This window comes from Lontra canadensis, unplaced genomic scaffold, assembly GCF_010015895.1.
Source record: "Lontra canadensis isolate GAN:19392208 unplaced genomic scaffold, GSC_riverotter_1.0 scaffold40, whole genome shotgun sequence".
Taxonomy (NCBI): domain Eukaryota; kingdom Metazoa; phylum Chordata; class Mammalia; order Carnivora; family Mustelidae; genus Lontra; species Lontra canadensis.
Window position 1 is genome coordinate 4819668 of NW_022631034.1, and position 15190 is coordinate 4834857.

General features: G+C 39.0%; 1 protein-coding gene and 1 pseudogene across 1 annotated transcript in view; both read right to left on the minus strand.

The window, feature by feature from the left end:
- Positions 1–15190, minus strand: part of PTGER3 (prostaglandin E receptor 3) — a 185516-nt gene that overhangs the window by 76215 nt on the left and 94111 nt on the right. The gene's annotated exons all lie outside the window — the stretch shown is intronic.
- Positions 5647–6653, minus strand: LOC116875012 (annotated as a pseudogene).

Consider the following 15190-nt stretch of genomic DNA (forward strand, 5'->3'; position numbering starts at 1 on the left):
TGATGGGTATTGAGGAGGGCACAGGATGTGATGAGCACTGGGTATTATACACAACAAATGAGTCGTTGAACGCTACATCAAAAACTAATGATGTTGGCTAACTGAACATAATAAAAAAACAGACTTAAAAATATTAGAGATCAAAATTGATTCAAATCATGTAAGAGGTAGGTGTTATTCATTTGTAAAATATTTTATTTATTTATTTGATAGAGATCACAGGTAGGAAGAGAGACAGGCAGAGAGAGAGGAGGAAGCCTGCTGCCTGATGTGGGGCTTGATTCCAGGACCCTGGGATCATGACCTGAGCCAAAGGCAGAGGCTTTAACCCACTGAGCCATCCAGGCACCCCTAGGTAGGTGTCATTTAAAACATGGAAAGCAGGATTAGAGACAGTTGGTCTCAGCATAATATAGAGAGGAAGATTATGCTTATAAATACATGAGTTTTGGGTGAGGAGGGATAGTAGGTGAAAATCACTTGCGGCAGTTGGAAATTCAGGGCTGGAATTGGTATTAGCTGATGTATTGTGTATTTAGTGTCAACAAAGATACCTATAACTCAGTGTTTTCGACAGACCATGTAACATTTCTCAATAAACTATGCAATAAATATCATTTATTTGGTATGAAATATATTCTAATGTCAAAACTCTAACAACTGAAGTTAGCACTTACAATGCAACACCCATCTTCTCTCAGCATATACTAGATTTATTGCACAAGACAGCACAACTAGTAAAGGTGCTGTGTGTAATGGCCAGACCCTGAGTCCTTTATGGGACTTACATGGGTTTGGTCCCTTGGATCGCAGGCAACCTCAGACTAGGTCATCAGAGCATAGAAAGCACGGTCATGTTTTATTCCTAGACACTTCCAAATGCACAATGAAAGCCTGAAGAAAAACAACTCCTTCTGACGTTAGAGTCCGCTGCTATGCATCATCGCACATTTTTCTATTCTTGGTACTTAGGAGGACACTACTGCCATTTTTTCAGATGCTGCCCAGAAAAGAACCAGAAGAAGTCTTTCTTGTTTTTCCCTCTATTTTTTCAAAATTCCATGGTCAGATTCTCCACTTGCTTGCTCCTCCCAGCAATTTTCTAAAGTCACACTATTTGATACAAGGTAAAACAAACAAACAAACAAACAAAAACTACACTTATTCCAGTTATTGTTTCAGGCAATTTCCTTACATGATTTATTCCTGGCAGTAATGAACAAGTGTTATTATCTCTGTTTTTCCATCTAAAAAAAAAAGAAAGAAAGAAATTGAGTAGCCTGCCAAAGGTCACTTCCAGTGAGTAGAAGAGGGATTTGGGGAAAATGTGTGGAGCACAGATATTTCATAGAGCTGATTTTGAACCAAGGAAAAATAAAGCAACCGTAATTTGTCCATTGACCCTGAGACCAACCATCTCCCTTTCATCTTCAAAGCCTTCCTTGTTCAGCATCAATAAGTCGAGGCTGCGTATTGGGAACTAGAGCTAAGCTAGGCCCTTGATTTGAGGGCAGTTTGCTCTCGATGCCCACTGCAATTCTGTTTAGAAACTCTTACCCTAAGCCCTTAGTTTCTTTGCTTCCTGTTGCTCCTAGATTCCCCTGAGCCCACTTTGGTTTCAGTTACAAACTAGTAAAGGAATCCTTACTAGGATAGAATCATGTTTACAGCCAATGATCGAATGTATGCACCTGTCACTTCTAAGGAACATCTAATCAGTTTCCATTTATTCAATCAGTGAATATTAATAAATGGCTACTGTGTTCTGAGGCCGGTGCTAGACACTGAGAGACACTGGTTAAAAAAACAAAAAACAAAAAAAAAAAAAACAAAAAAATAACAAACAACAACAACAACAACAAAAACAAAACAAAAAAACCAAAAAACAGTTCCTGCCCCAATGAGAACTTTTAAGGAGCTTGAAGTATGAAGAGAGATAAAATTAATTATTAAAATATGATGTGATGAGTAGAACATTGGAGTAAGAAAAGAGAGCTCATGGAATACATGGGAAGAATATAAAATCCAACTTTGATTGGTTAGGAAAAGATTCACCAGGGAAGTAAAATCAAGGCTAAGTTCTGAAAGAGAGTAGAAGATAAGGCAGTGGGCAGAGGGTTTGATGTGGGGACAACACTCAACAAAGTCCAAAATGCTGTAGAGGGGCCTGATACATTTAGGAACTCAATAAATAATAGAATAGAGCTATAAAGGGCCCCAATTACTAGGTATCATATATGTGGTGCTAGTAAGTGTGGACTTCATTCTGGAAGAAATGAGAAATACTTAAAAGTTCTAATCAGAGGGGTGCCTGGGTGGCTCAGTTTGTAAAGCGTCTGCCTTGGGCTCAGGTCATGATCTCATGGTCCCGGAATCGAGCCCCATATTGGGCTCCTTGCTCAGCAGGGAGTCTGCTTCTCCTCTCCCCTCTCCCCCTGCCCCCCTCCTTGCGTTCTCTCTCTCATTCTGTCTCTCTCTCTCTCTCTCTCAAATAAGTAAATTTAAAAAAAAAAAAAAACTTCTAATCAGAAAAGTGCCAAGATTATTTCTATTCTTCGGAAATATCTCTCTGGCTGCAGCATGGGGAGCTGATATGGAGAAGAGGTCACTTTAGCTACACAGTGGATAGATTTGGTGAACAAAGCTGAGGGTTGGTGGGAGGAATGAGGCTGGAGGCAACAAGAAAGCATTAGAGTAAGCCATAAGGTAAGGGTGCTTGAACCAATTTACCTGCAGTGAGTAAAGAGACAAATGAAGACGAGGCAGAAATAATAAAGGCAGAATTGGCACATGTGACTACAAAGACAGGAGGGGCAGGTCATCCAGGATGATTCCCAGGTTGGTGGCCAGGGCGTGGGGAGGCCCAGGGAAGAAGCAGGCTTTGACAAGCTGGTTATGAGTGAAGTTAAGCTAACTGTGATGTTCAGCCAGGCATTGGCTATGGAGGTAGGAAGCCCAAATAGCAGAGAGACTTGCAAGTTCTTAGCATGTGGATGTTAACTTAAGCCACATAATCCACAACCAGTATGTTGTGCAAAAGGGATCAGTTAAATTTCTGGAGAACATCAAAAGGAATAATTAGTTGAAGATCTTGCAAATGTGGATGTACTCGAAATGGCCTTTCTGGTATCTTCAGCTTAATTTGAAACTGGTCAACCCCCAACCCCAAAAAGCCTATTTAAATAGCTTAGTGATTCTCTATGTCCACTAAAAAAATTAATAATGCTTCTTTATTATTTTACATGGTTAATTAAACATAAAATATGCAAATGAAAGACACTTTTAAAGACATAAACTTTAATCATTTTTATTATATTTATGCTTCATATAAAGCAATTGGATAGTTTTAATTTCAAGTACATTTCATTTTTATATTATGCCAAAGAATAGCAAGTTAGTTCTATAATTTCATTCCTATCAAAATCGGGTAAGAGTTAATCCTTACTTAAGGTATCAGCTTTTAACTTTAAGGTAAAAAAATGACATTTTTGAGCCAAACTCAAATTCTATAATGAATTCTATGAATCTGCAATCTGGATTACAGATATCTATTTTGAGATACAACAGATAGTCCTCCTCTTTTAAAAAGAATGGGGGGAGGTTTTAGCAAAAGGCTTCTTTAAAACACTTCATGATAGAGAAATAAAAATAGAAATCAGACCTCAAAAGGGGATGAAAAGAGTCAGTGTCCAAACATCACACTTGAGCCTGAGCGCCAGATTAGACAGAGCAAAAGTCAAATTGCTGTAGAGTTTCTCAGTGTAATTAAGCTCAAGTATAATTTGTAAGTGACGCTTACTAAAATTATGGTGTTGTTTACAAAATTCACCCTAATGATTCTAACTGAAAGGAAAAATTAGTATTTTAGGAAGTATTCAATGATGGTGCCATACTTTAAAAACATTTTACATTTTCGTTCCCTGAATTTAGTAGCATCATCTAAAGAAATTTCAAGCATTTTTTTGTTGTTGTTGTTAAAGGTTTTATTTATTTGACAGAGAGAGATCACAAGTAGGCAGAGAGGTAGGCTGGGAGAGAGGGAAGCAGGCTCCCTACTGAGCAGAGAGCCCAATGCAGGACTTGATCCCAGGACCCTGAGATCATGACCTGAGCTGAAGGCAGAGGCTTAACCCACTAAGCCTCCCAGGCACCCCAAGCATTTTCTAACATCTGGTTACTATTTAGTTGTTTACTTGGCATTTTTAAACAGTCACCTGATGGGAGCTTTCATTGGGGTCTTTGATTCATATTTCTCACTCAGGGGTCACATGATCATCTTTAATCCACTAGTAAGTACACTGAGACAATCTTTAAGTGAACAGGTTAATGAAAATATAAATATAAATGATTCAGGGTTTCCAGGAAGGAGCTGGTTATTTGCCAGGAAAGATAAAATTGGCCACCTTTAGTTTTGTCAACATACTTGAATACTCACGAGAACATAGGGTTATTAATTAAATGTGTACTTCATTGACTATACATATAATAGTGGCAGTACTCATGCATGAAGACTCCTGCAAGTTCAGAAACCACCCCCCCTTCCTTGTAATGATTTTCTGTTTTGTGATGGTTATCTTCTAATAGTATTTGAATCTGATATTTGGAGGAACTTTTTGTTCTCTTTTTGCCATTAAATACTTAATGAAATAGATAACATACTGCTTCTGTAACTTGCATTATTTAAATTTTTTCTTTTCTTTTTTTTAACCTAAAACCTTTTTTTTTTTTTTTTTTGGTTTAAAGTGGAAGTTGGAAATCAACATTCTTCTGTCATTACATAAATCTACGATTACTACGGATGACCCTATTTATATGTAATTTCAACTACCACATCATTACTATGACAACTGTAAAGTCTATTTTAAGCCTCACATTATCTCCTGAAAAATGTCATTTATATACACAACAACTTACTGGATACTGCCGTTTGGAGATCCTGCAGAAGTCTCAAACTCAGTATGTTTCAAACTGAGCCTTTTCCACACCCAATCCTCCTTATTTAAAGTTACCAAAATCTCCTCATTCACCCTAGGCAGAAATCATGACATCTGTAGAATTTTCCTCTTCTTCTCTCCTAAGAAATCAGTCAGGAGTCATGATAAATCTATTTCTGAAATATCATTGGAATTTGCCTCATCTTCTCCACTCCTCTCAGCACTGCTTAATTCAGAACCACTTGCCATAATTGCCAAAATAGCCTCTTTCATATTTTATCTGCTTCTAATATTGCCCCACAAGTCCTTTATGGCACTACCAGCATTGCATTTTAAAATAGAAATTTAAAAACTTGAAAAAAATTTAAAAAATAAAAAATAAAATGAAAATTTAGTCATGTCACTCCTGTTAAAACTCCCAAAGCCATTCCCTCTTTCTCAGTATAAAACCCTAGATTATTATTATTATTATTAGCCTCCTCCTCCTTTTTCTCCTTCTTCTTGGCTGGATAAAGTATACTTTATTGATACACTATATTGATGGTACATGATATGGTAGGGCTCCCCTCTTCTTCAGAGGGCCTGAGATGGAAACTGTGGAGGTCGGGAGATTCTCAGTGTATTAGGGGAGGAGTTGGGGCAAGAAATCCCCGGCTGCTGAGGGCATCTCTCTTCCTCTTGCTCTTACTGGTGCTGGTGGTCTAGGGGGCTCTTATTCCTTGGAGGCCATGTGGAAACCATAACGTCTACTGCCTGGTTGCTGTAGCCCCATTCATTGTCATGCCAGGAAATGAGCTTGGCAAAGTGGTCATTGAAAACAATGCCAGCCCCAGCATCAAAGGTGGAAGAGCAGGTATCACTGTTAAAGTCACTGTTAGAGACAACCTGGTCCTTAGTATAATCCAGGATGCCCTTGAGGGGGCCCTCTGATGCCTGTTTCACCACCTTTTTGATGTCATTATATTTGAAAACTTTCTCCAGGTGGCAGGTCAGATCCACGACTGACACATTGGAAGTGGAGTCACAGAAGGCCATGCTAGGGAGCTTCCCATTCAGCTCAGAGATTACCTTGCCTACAGTCTTGGCAGTGCCAGTAGAAACAGGGATGATGTTCTGGGCAGCCCCTGGGCCATCACACCAGAGCTTCCCAAAGGAGCTATCCAAAGTCTTCTGGGTAGCAATGATGGTATGATCTGTGGCCATGAGTCCCTCCACAATGCTAATGTTGTCACAGATGACCATGACTTGAGGGGCCAAGCAGCTGATGGTGCAGAAGGCATTGCTGGCAATCTTGAAGGAGTTATCATACTTCTCATGATTCACACCCATTACAAATATGGGGGCGTCAGCAGGAAGGGCAGAGATGAGGACCCTCCTGGCCCTATTCTTCAAGTGAGCCCCAGCCTTCTCCAAGGTGGTGAAGGCCCCAGTGGACTCTATAACATATTTAGCACGAGAACCACCCCATTTGAAGTTGGTAGGATCTCACTCCTGGAAGATGGAGATGGGCTTTCCACTGATGATAAGTTTCCCATTCTCAGTCTTGACTGTGTCATGGAATTTGCTGTGAGTGGCATCATACTGGAACATGTACACCATGTAGTTGAAGCCAATGAAGGAGTCACTGATGGTGTTAATATATACTTTGTCAGAGTTAAAAGCAGTCCTGGTGACTAGGTGCCCAGTAAGGCCAAATCCATTTTCTCCGAATTTTACCATTGGTTCTCCAGGATGTGGTTGGCACTACACCAGAAGATGCAGTGTCTGTTGAATGCGGAGGAGCAGAGAGCTCAAAACTCAGATTTTTTAGTATGACTTATAAGACTGACAGAGAGAGCTCCTAGTATAAAATGTTTTCCATAATGGAATTATGTCCTTGAAAGTCTTTTATTTGCAAACTCCCTTATGATATCATAACCTCCACAATCCCACAACCAGAAGAGGTCATATGACTAGTTCTCAGCAAAAGCTCAAGTGAACCGTGCTGTTTGCTGGTTCAGACCTTAAAGAGAAGGTACTGGACATTAGCACCCCAGCGTTGACACACGACCGAGACCCTTAACATGAAAGGAATCTGGCCCCTGAACCATTGTGTGAAAAAGAGCTCCTAGTTGGATCTGTAACACCCACCCTGGACTGTTATTAGAGGGAAAAATAAACTTTTGTTGTTTTTTGTTTTGTTTGAATACAAAAGTGTATATTACATTTTGAGGCATATTTGTTACCATAGTTTAACTCCACTCCCATGCAATATACCCTAGTATAAAATACCTTTTATAATTTAACCCCTAATTACATGTACAACTTCATATTTTTCAGATTTTCAACCTCTCCTGTGTAACCTAAGTTTTACCCATACCAAACTACTTAAAATTCCATAGATAGTCATGCTCGCTCTTGCTTTTATACATTTGTTCATGCAGAGTTATGCCCTTTCCTACCTTATCCTTTAAGACTGCAGCTGATAGGGCGCCTGGGTGGCTCAGTGGGTTAAAGCCTCTGCCTTTGGTTCAGGTCATGATCTCAGGGTCCTGGGATTGAGCCCCTCATCGGGCTCTCTGCTCAGTGGAGATCCTGCTTCCTCCTCTCTCTCTCTGCTTGCTTGTGCTCTCTCTCTCTCAAATAAATGAATAAATAAAATCTTTAAAAAAAAAAGATATTTATTTTTTATTTTTTATTTTTTATTTTTTTTTTAAGCAGATATTGGTCCACTGGAAAGTGGGCCATTCTCTCTGTTATGGACTGAACTGTGCTCCCCTCCCCTAAATTCATAAGTTGTGGCCCTAACCCTCAGTACCTCAGAATGTGACTGTGTTTGGAGATAGGGAATTTGTGGAAATAATTAAGGTTAAAAGAGGTCTTTAGGGTAAAACCAGTCTGACTGGTGTACTTACAAGAAGAGGAGATTTGGGCACACAGGTACACTCACACCGTGAAAAGACCATGTGAGGACACAGCAAGAAGATGGCTGCTGGCAAGCCAAGAAGAGAGGCCACGGGAAAAAGTAAACTTGCCAACACGTTGACCTTGGAAGTCTAGCTAGAACTGTGAAAAAGTAAATTTCTGTTGTTTAAATCATCCAGTCCATGGTATTTTGGTATGGCAGCCATAGCCAACCAGTAAACACTCCTTGAAGCAGGATGTTTGCTCTTCTGAAATTTGGGAACATTCTGAGATACCCCCTTTGAGCACTTAACATAGCTGTTTTTCAATCATTGGTTTACTTCTCTGTCTTCCTAACTCTTCTGTGAATCTTTGAAGGAAGCAATCTGCCTCATTTATCTGCTTCATTAACCCCTGGTGTTATTTTAGAAAATTTGTGAGAGGTGAACAATCCCTCTTTAGAATGGATCAACTTTTTCTCCACAACTTGCAGCTTACCAGTAATTAAGTAAGTAAGTAAGCAGTTATTAGGGTTTTCTCTTGCTGCATGTCCTCCTGAAATTTCTGTCCGGCTGCCAAACATGGAGCATTGATTTTGATACTGGATTTCATTATTGGAGGCTCTGCCTGACCATTTTTTTATATTGTTGTGTGATTTTCACTTTGCATATTTACTAAGGTCCAGAAGATGAAGATGAGTTTTAGAGCAAGAACAAGATCTTCTTTCAGTAAAATTGATGGCATTGTTGTAGTGGACTGCTTTTGGTATTTTATCCACATTGCAATAGCTCCTTTTTCCCAAGAGCTATCCCTTTATGCAGAGGTGGGCTTAATCCAGGCTGTGTGCCACACAAGGGTTGGACCAGAGTGGTCATCATATCCAAGTCTGACAAATAAGTTTGTATTTCATAAATTTTGAATTCAGAGTGAGATAGGGTATTTGGTCATTTTGATTTGTTGAAACCAAAGAGATATAAACTCCAGAAGAGTTTATTGTGAGATAGCCATGTGTACTGAGAAACAGACATTTGACTGAAGAATGATACATATCTCAAATACAGAAGTTGTGCAGAGAAAAATAAAGACTAAATCATGGTTACAAAGATAGATAGAACGATAGATTGGTAGAGATAAATAGAAATATGGGGGAAGCAGCTATAATGCCAATTAATTTTATTTCCTCATTTCAGTTCCTTGTGAGGTCCCATTATATTCCTTGCTCTTGGAATTCCAAGAGGTTTTACAACAAATTTCATTTTAGTTTAAGCTAGTTTGAGATTGATTTCTGTTATTTGCCATAAAAGGGGATCTTGCTTGAATCAATTGGATATTATGATTGACATTTGCAATTTTTGATCACCCAATTCATGCTTCTTAATTCTGGTAAAAACACTTCAGTCATACTGTTTGGAGTAACTTCATTTTCTTCAGGTCCATAAGGTTCATTAGGGCCAACCCCAGACCATAGTAATTAGTTCAAGAAGGGAAATATGATCCAAACATCTGGCAAATGTCTCCATACTCAATATTTGCTAGAACCATGAAGAAGCTGTGAGAAGTTGAAGCTTTTTTTTTTTTTTTCCTACTGGGGTTGCCTAGCTAGTAAGGGTGACAGCCTGAAGCTTTTGCTGGTTGTCTTGCCCCCATGAAAAGAGAACACTCCTGTAAATAAAACCAATGCAGGGCGCCTGGGTGGCTCAGTGGGTTAAAGCCTCTGCCTTCAGCTCAGGTCATGATCTCAGGGTCCTGGGATCAAGGCCTGCGTTGGGCTCTCTGCTTAGCAGTGAGCCTGCTTCCTCTTCTCTCTCTGCCTGCCTCTCTGCCTACTTGTGATCTCTGTGTTAAATAAATAAATAAAATCTTAAAAAAAAAATGCAGAAGAAGGCAGAGCAAAAAAATCCAGAAAAACCCAGATTGTCAATATGTCATCTGAGCACCAAGATCCTAGAATCTTCATTTATTTCAGCAATAAATACCCTTTTTTAAAAACCAGTCTGTGGTGCTTTTTGTTGTTGTTATTTACAACCAAAACACCCAGATAAGTCTGGCTATAATTTCTCTGTGTATTTTTGAGTCAGTCAAGTTTTCTTGTGTATACCTAGTTTTATCATATGGCAACAAATGCTTAGCACTGTATCTGAAATACAGCAGATGCTCAAAAAAATATCTGCTCCTTCTGAATGAAGAAGACAAATGCTACCCAGCATGTCATTTTTGGATATGTCTTTTTCCAGCCTTACCTCTTCATTTGAATATTCTGCCAAGTCAATGCTCTATAGCCAGTGGATTTTAGTCAGAGAGATTAAATAAAAATGCATATTATTTAAATCCTTGCTATTCCTTGCCATCACAGCTAACATTTATTCTCCAAACACCAAATCCTAAGTGGTTTTTCCTTCTCCTCACTACCACTATCTTCATGAGAACTCCCCATATGAACTAGTCTAATAGCCTCTTGATTCATCCCTGTCTCTAGACTCTTTTTTCTTTTTTTTTTTAATTTTTATTTATTTATTTGAGAGAAAGAGAGAGAGAGCAAAAGAGAGCACAAATGAAGGAGAGGGTCAGAGGGAGAGGGAGAAGCAGGCTCCCACTAAGCTGGGAGCCCAGGGCTCAATCCCAGGACCCTGGGATCATGACCTGAGCTGAAGGCAGAAGCTTAACAGGCGCCCCCAGACTCTTTTTTCTCCAATCCATTTAACAGAGTGTAATAAGAAATATCTTTTTAGTCTTGGTTTCTGGCTGTGGTTGTTATACAAATTAGAGATAATATATATAAGGGAATTAACACTGTGCGTGGCATATTGATTAATATTAAAATTTCTACAACTCTAAAGCTAGTACTAGAATGATTTTTTAGTACTAACTATATACTTGGTCCTTTATCTAATTTATCCTTTACATTAACTCTCTGAGGTACTTTTGCAGGTGAAAACCCCCCAAAATCAGAAAGCGTAAATGACACATAGTTAGCTAGTGGCTGAGAATATATTCAAACCGGGGTGCCTGACTTCAAAGTCTTTGCTTAATTTCCCTGTTATCTATTGTATCTCTCTACGATACTATTTTTATATTTTCTGAGCTGAAAAACGAACCAAACATGGCCCCTTTTAACTTGGAGAAACTGATAACAATGAGGCCAAGAGATGATCTTCGAAAATGCACCCCCAGACCCTGCCACAGAGCCTTCATTCAATGCTGTCCTTACAGCTTTACACGTTTGTGAAAAGCAGCACAGGACAAATTTTGCTCTTGGCGTGGGATGTGGCCTTTACTACAAAATGCCTGATCTCAAATTCAGATTGCGTCTCTGCCCACCAGGTGTGTGCCCATGCATACGAAAACCAGAGAGAGTGACTCAAATCAACAAAATTGGGATGCTTTCCAAGGACTCAGAGTCATGGGACAACGGATCTTATACAACCTAGTTTGACTTGATTCGGCATAAAAATGTTGGTTTTTTTACAAAGCATTGACACTCTCATCTACTGGCGAGACTGAGCAGATGCAGGTCTGTATTTTTATCTTTGCTTCATGTTAAATTAAAAGGAGACATCACAAGGTAGCTGTTCCTTCTTCCCAGAAAGCTATCTTTATCTTTTAAAGTACTCGATTTATGGAAGTGCACGAAGAAAACCTCTAATGGCCCTTTGAAGATCATATGTCCCGTGGTATGGGCTCGGGGCATTTGTGGAGATCCAACCAGCAGTCCACCCTACAGGCACAGCCTGGGCCCCTGGACTTCTAGTTTCCCTGTGTGACATTCTTACTTCCCGTAGGACTAAGGCCCAGACCTGAGTCCCAGTGCCCTTGGCTGGGGTCCTGACTATTTTTGCTCCAAGAATCAGGTGTGCATGGTGACGGGTCTTGTGTTTCAGTTCCTGCTACATTTTACTTCCATTTGTTGATTTGTCCCTGTATGTCCTTGAGAGGTTTTCATTCCAATATAACAACGTAAGAAGGGTTTCAGTGACCAGAAGTAGCATGATTAATCAGAAAGGGAATAAACTCCATGATCCGGGACTGGGTTGGCTTCTTTGCCTCGGTACTATGTTCTTGGGCAAGTTGGTTATCTGCCATATGACTTAGTTTCCTCACTATTAAAAACAGGGATAAGAATTGTGACTCTCCTATGGTGAGTGCTGTGAAGTGTGTAAACCTGGCGATTCACAGACCTGTACCCCTGGGGCTAATAATACATTATATGTTAATAAAAAAATAAAAAATTAAAAAAAAAAAGAATTGTGACTCTCAGGACCATTGTTAGGTTGAAACATGATGGCACCGTGTTTAAGCTAAAGTAGATTCTTGACAAATTTATTTTCTCTCACCTTCTGAAAGTAAAGGGGAACGTCATAGCTTTAGAAAAATAACTCAAGTTGTGCATTACAAAATAAACAAACACAGTCTCTCACGCGGCTGGAGACTAGGCTTACTGAGCTTCAGGTTTCATTGTTGGGACTCATGAAAGCTGATGGGGTCGTGAATTGCTTACATCAATGTTGAGTATGGGCACCTAAAAGAAGCAGCATGGTATCATTTAGAAACAGTTACACACCATACACTTGTGTTTACTTATCTGTGTATACATGTTCTAAAAATTTATATTTCTACATGCTATAGCTTGTTTTCTTTTGTTAGGATGGGTGATTGTTTGTGCTTGAGAATCCTAAGAAACAAAATATTTTTAAAAATATTTCATAGTAATCAAAACATACTGTAAGTGCCAAAGAGCACAATCATGGATTTCTTCAGGGCTCTGGACATAGTGAGTGCAATGGAATAGTAGGGTTTTCCTGTAATGCCTGAGACAGAGCCTGAACCATGCTTTCCTGCCTAGGGGAGCCAGTGATGGCTGTTACACAAAAACAACCCTCCCTGCAAAATTGAACATCAAGCTTTATAGGTTACCATTAATTTGAAAATAGCTGCATACTAATTTACACTCTTTTTTTTTAATATTTAAAGAAAGTGGAGAGACATGATCTAATCACTGAGAATGGAAACTGGCACAACTTCATAGGCAATAGTTCATCTAGTGTATCTGATTATTTTTTTACATACTTCATCCTTGTAAAGGATTTTTTTTTAATTATACAGAAACAGATAAGCATGTTTTACTGAAGCAGAACTTGCACTAACTGAGAAAGAAAATTGGCATTGAATCTGAACTGTGAGTGATTTCTCAAGTCATAATGTATTCTTGGTTTAAGTGTCCAAAAATTAAGATGAATATTCTGATCTTGGTCAAATTGGGATCTATTGAGTGGAATTAATAAAACCTTGTTACAGTTACTGCGTTTTCAGGATAATATTGCAACTATAAGTATATTATGAATCTATTTTGTTTCCATTTTCTTATCAATCTGAAACATGTACCTCAGAATAAATTCTACAGTCTTGAGGAAATGTGTTAGAAAAAAATACTTCTTCTGTCATAAACTAAACATGTTTCCTGCAGAGACCATTGTCCTCAGTCTCTATACCCCAAATACAGAGACAGGGAGACAATGAAGAGATAGTGTAGGGTAGGTGCAAGGCCACATTTGAAGTCCATTCAAATGTTAGTACTAACAGATTTTAATATGAGGAGACATCTTCAGTGCGGGTACTTCAACTCTCTGGCATTCCTGGCTATAATTTGGCTTCATCATTAAATGCTCTTAACCAGGTAGGAGTCCGGTGTCTATGCTGCTCCTGACAACCCTATTCTTGCTGTGGATGGTTCTGCTTCCCAAATGTTTCCTCTAGGAAGAGATCACAAAAGACAAGCGAAGATGTTCAGGACATGCTTCTCAAAGGCTCTGCTAGTATTGAAATACTGTCCTAGAGTTAAATATTGGCATGGATTCAAGTATAGTTTGCACCTTATCTGCAGAGCTCCTCCATTGTCTCTTCAAGTGTGGGGTATGGGGGTCAAGAGGAAAGTCTTTAGTGATGGGAGCAAGTTACACACACACACACACACACACACACACGCCTACTATAAAGATACAAAATGTCAGTCTCTTACAAAATACTTGGAACAGTTTAAGTCGCTAGGTTGAGACCTCTTCACTTAAAAAGTTTGGCATTTCATAATTTTCCATGTACAAAATACAGTTCCACATTCTCCTTATGCCCTAAATTGCTTTCTGATGTTGAATGATATGAATTGTCAAGCAACATTAAATTAGCCACATATCTCTAAGTTGTCCAAAGGGATTGAGCACCTCCTTTTAAAGTGTTCCACAACACCAGAAAATGATCGAGACATTGATGAGAAAGGAGGGCAATTCCAGACAAGGAATGGCAAGTTTAAAATTGGAGTTGAGAAATGTAAAGTAGTTCAGAAGAGTACAGTTCAAGGGAAGGGAATGATGAAGTTAGACAAATGGTAAAGGTCATGGTGGATTTTGTAAGCCTTGTGAAAGAGCTTGGAAAAAAATGATATACACCATTAACTGAAAAGAGAAAAATGTCAAAGACATTTGTACTAAGACTAAGCTTGAGTTGTGTGATCATTGATGCATTCCAACCTGGGCTGCTCATATTTTGATCAGGTGGTCATCTGTTGAAAGAAGCTGGTGAGAAGCCTAGTGAAGATATGCATTGTTCAGTAGAACCTTCTGTACTCTCAGGTAACCACTAGTCACATATGGTTGCTGAGAACTTGAAATAAGGCTCATGCAATAAGGACAGTAATTGCCTTTAGGGCAGTAGGTAATGGAAAAAAAAATAGGGATAAGCTCATGGGGGATTAAATGCTAAGAAATATGGGCAGAACTCCAAAATTTATTCTGCAAATCCAGAGCAATATTAAGAACTTGGCCAAGTTCAGTGACCTCAGAACACACCAGATCTGAAGAGTGAAAAGTGTCAAAGTGCAGAGGCATATTCCAGAAGAATTTGGCAGAGTTAAGGAGCAGGTCAGGCTTGTAGGAGAGTCAGAAAAATTCTTCTGGACCTGATTCATTAAAGCAGCATTGTTTTAGAAACACAAGGTGTGGTCTCCACTGGTTGATCTTTATTCTTCTTTAAAACAAAACAAAACAGAAAAGCAAAACAGACTGAAGTAAACACCTTGTAGCCAATGGAGGGATTAATTAACTAAGAACAAATCAAAGCAAAAGACACTTTAAGGGTCTTTCTTCTTGTGCATCTGGAACTGTTGGCTATCCTCTGGTAAATATTTCCCATCCCAAAACAGACACCATTTTTAAATGAATATTAGTCCAAAACTAGGAAGGGTTACTTTTAAATAAATACTGGTCTCTTCGCCTGAAGATCTAGCCTCTAAAGTTATTCAGGCAATTGATGAGGAAGAATTGAGGCAAGTTTGTGGGACTAGTTGCTTCACTTCACTAAGTTCTTCATAAGTAAACTCAGGGAGT